This window comes from Cicer arietinum, chromosome 7, assembly GCF_000331145.2.
Source record: "Cicer arietinum cultivar CDC Frontier isolate Library 1 chromosome 7, Cicar.CDCFrontier_v2.0, whole genome shotgun sequence".
Taxonomy (NCBI): Eukaryota; Viridiplantae; Streptophyta; class Magnoliopsida; order Fabales; family Fabaceae; genus Cicer; species Cicer arietinum.
This window is the reverse complement of record NC_021166.2, coordinates 23,254,276-23,258,304: the sequence shown is the minus strand read 5'-3', so window position 1 is coordinate 23,258,304 and position 4,029 is coordinate 23,254,276.

Here is a 4,029-nt window from a genome sequence, read left to right as displayed (position 1 = left end):
ATTAGTTAAATAAAATTTTGAGAGATTAAAATAAATTATAAGCATTTTAGAGCGTATGTTTAATAGAAAATAAGTTCCAAAAGTATTTTTAGATATATAAAAGACGTATTTGTATTTATTGTGCTTTGTTTGATCAAGAAAAACCTTCAAGCAAGTAAGAGAGAGACCATATTGAATGCAAAACCATCTCCAATGGTAAAACCCACTTTCAGTATGAAGGGAAAATAACCCCATTGATGAATCCTACCTCTGTTTTGAATTATTTTCCAATTAGTGGATAGTGTTTTTACTAAATAATGAGGAAACTCATTTTTAGTCCCTGAACACAAATTCAATCTTTCCTTAACATTAAGATTTTTTTTTTTTTATTTAAAATTTGTCAGTTTTGACAAAAATCATAATTTTCCCATCAAATGGTAAAACCCACTTCTCTTTAGTATGTGATTTATTAAATTTAAACATATTTTAAGACATTAAATTTGTTTTCAAAGTTCTTAATTATTATTCATTATTTTCAAAGTAATTTCGTTGATTAAATTGTTGAAGGACGTTGAAACACACTCTAAGAAGTTACTTTTCTATTGCAGGTAAGGTAAGGACGAACTCTTTCATTTGAATTAATTCATGGGATTTGCTATGGTGACAATTCATGTGTAGTAAGTTAAATTTTTTTTTTTAAATAACCAATATTAGTAATTAGTTGTTAATTATGTTAGAGGATGAAGTTGAGTCAATGACTTTCTTCTCACTCCAACTCATCCAAACCATTAAACTACATTATGATTGTTGTGTAGTAAATTAATTAAATGTGAATTCGAGAATTTAGAAAATAAAAGACGAGTTTAAAAACCTTATAACATTTATATTTAATAATAATGTGTTGATTATGTGTTAATCCTCGTAGAAGATGAATATTGTGTTTTGTGGATATGTGAATGATTAATTGTGACCTGTGAAATGTGAATTGTGATATACCATGTTTATATATGAGTGATTATTATTTGATGAATGAAGCTAAGATGTTATTTAAGTATTGAATTAGTGAATTGATGAATAAGAATCAATTGTTGAGCATACATTTCCTTGATGAATTAATGAAATGTGTTAAAATTGATAATTTGATGAGTATGTACGCTAAATTGATTATGCGATCAAAATGATATTATGATGATTTGTGATGATGTGAATAAAAGTATCAATGTCAATTATAAGAAATATGAGTTTGAATATTGATCTTTTTAAAATTTTAATTTACGTGTTTAATTTAAATTAACTCAAGATTAATCTTGGTTGAAATAGAATGTTCTGGATATGTTAGAAATAAATAAAATAAATTTGTTTATAGTAAAGTGTAATATGGGTGTGAAAATAATAAAATATAAAGGATAGAAAGATCACACACAAAAAGTATACTAGATTACCTAACTTGGGCTAGTCTAGTCCTCACATCCGTGATATTTTCACTGTGTGCTTCAGAATCAGAATGTTCTCCTTCACAATTTTCTATTAATCACATCTCGATCAATTACGATCGTCACCTTTCAACCTACAAAAGATTTTTACAATCTCCTTGAAAGGATTTTTACAATCGCCTTGAAATGATTTTTACAACCACACTCAATCTAACATAAAAGGTAGACTTGAGTTACAAATGATATGTATGATAAAAATGTCTGGGATTATGAAACTTCTCAACACTTGTTTGAAATAAATAAAGATAAACTTCTCTTGACTTCATGCCATAATCTTTTTGGATTTGTTTTGAATTTTAAAGCAACAAGAAACATAAATCATTTTCATGAAGACCAAACATATATTCTCTTGTTGAAATCCTTCATAAATAAATCATAAACAAGGATATATATTTAAAATATGTTGAAGAAGGATCTTTTTTCATAAGTCACATTATAATCTCAATATATGCAAAATAATTGGAGAACATGATAGAGAATGCTTTTAAGACATAAAGAGGTGAATTTGCACAAAATGATGTTAATTTATTTAACATGATAATTTAAAAGATATTATTGTGCAAAGTGTGACAAAATTATTCGATAAATTATACTTGACAAAACAACCATTTGTTTAATCATTAAATAAATTTATTTTAACTGTCTTTAAAACAAGGATAATAATTTTGAACATCAAACTAGATTTGTACACTTGTTTACACCATCATAAAAAGTGTAACAACAAAGAGTGTAAACATGTTGAATTTAAGATAGAAATTAGGCATATGCATGTACAAGTAATGACAGAGTGATGTAATCACTTTAAACTTTATAGTCATACTTGCATCAAAAATAGTATATATTCTTTATTTTAAGAGCATCCAATCATTCGCATGATATTATTGCAAAAAAAAGATATTCATACTTATCATGATGCAAATATCATAAGAATTGAGATTGAGTGTACCTCTTTTAGTGATCTTTCTCATTTGAGGTTCAAAATTGAGAAATCTTTGTATATTTTGAAGCTTCTCTTCATGCTCATTCATTTATCTTGATTGATGGTCGAAATGAGAAAATTTAGCTTTTGTTATTGAGAGAGTTCCTTCATTAGAATGATAATTTAAGATTGTTTTATTACGATGATATGTTTGAGAAATCGTGGCCATATTATTGTCATATTTTTGGAATATCAATCAAGTTCTTATTCCACCATTGTGTCTTCCAATAATTTGATCTTGATGAGATATTTTGGAGGAAAGGTAAGCAGTGAGGTAGGTGTAGGAGCAAATGGTTCAAGCTCACTTAGGAACTGGTTTTGTTCTTCCACCATATCATCGTGGTAGGTGATATTAGTTTTGATCGGATGAAGCATATCTACTATCAAGAACATTATGCTCTTGTGGAGAACGTTCTAGTTTTGCTTCTAGAATAAAGGCATGAACCTTTTTGCTTAAATTGATCATTCTCTCAATTTTATTTTGTTTTGTCAATCCATGATCAGACTTTGGAATTTTTTAGGATGATATTTAAACATTATCAACTTTGTAATTTATCCAAATTTAATATTGTAGCTATTTTTCTTCATCATCCTATGCTTCATCATGAAAATCAACATATTCATCAAACATAACGTGTATAATTTCAATTACGGTTTAGGTCTTGAGATTTTATAATCTATAATAATTATAGAATGCAGAGTATTCAGAAAACATGCTTTGATGATATTTTAAAACAATTTGAAAGTGTGATATGTTTTGCTTTCTATTTTTCAAAAATTCTTATGAAGATATGTTCAAGATATTTTCTAATAAAACCAAGATTAAAAACATGACTAACAATTTTTATGGCTTCTTCCCAAAATTATTTTTCAACACTTGACTCATTTAAAATTGTTCTAACCATTTCTTGTAATTAATTTATAGATTTTATAATCTATAATAATTATAGAATGCAGAGTATTCAGAAAACATGCTTTGATGATATTTTAAAACAATTTGAAAGTGTGATATGTTTTGCTTTCTATTTTTCAAAAATTCTTATGAAGATATGTTCAAGATATTTTCTAATAAAACCAAGATTAAAAACATGACTAACAATTTTTATGGCTTCTTCCCAAAATTATTTTTCAACACTTGACTCATTTAAAATTGTTCTAACCATTTCTTGTAATTAATTTATAGATTTTATAATCTATAATAATTATAGAATGCAGAGTATTCAGAAAACATGCTTTGATGATATTTTAAAACAATTTGAAAGTGTGATATGTTTTGCTTTCTATTTTTCAAAAATTCTTATGAAGATATGTTCAAGATATTTTCTAATAAAACCAAGATTAAAAACATGACTAACAATTTTTATGGCTTCTTCCCAAAATTATTTTTCAACACTTGACTCATTTAAAATTGTTCTAACCATTTCTTGTAATTAATTTTTTAAAAACAACTTCATATTGTTGGAAAGTTATTTGACAAGAAAATTATGTGAAATATTTATTAAAGAACTATTTAAAGAATGATGTTTCAAATTTCCCTTGATCATTTCTTTTAGAAATGACAATTCTTTTCCAAAAGAC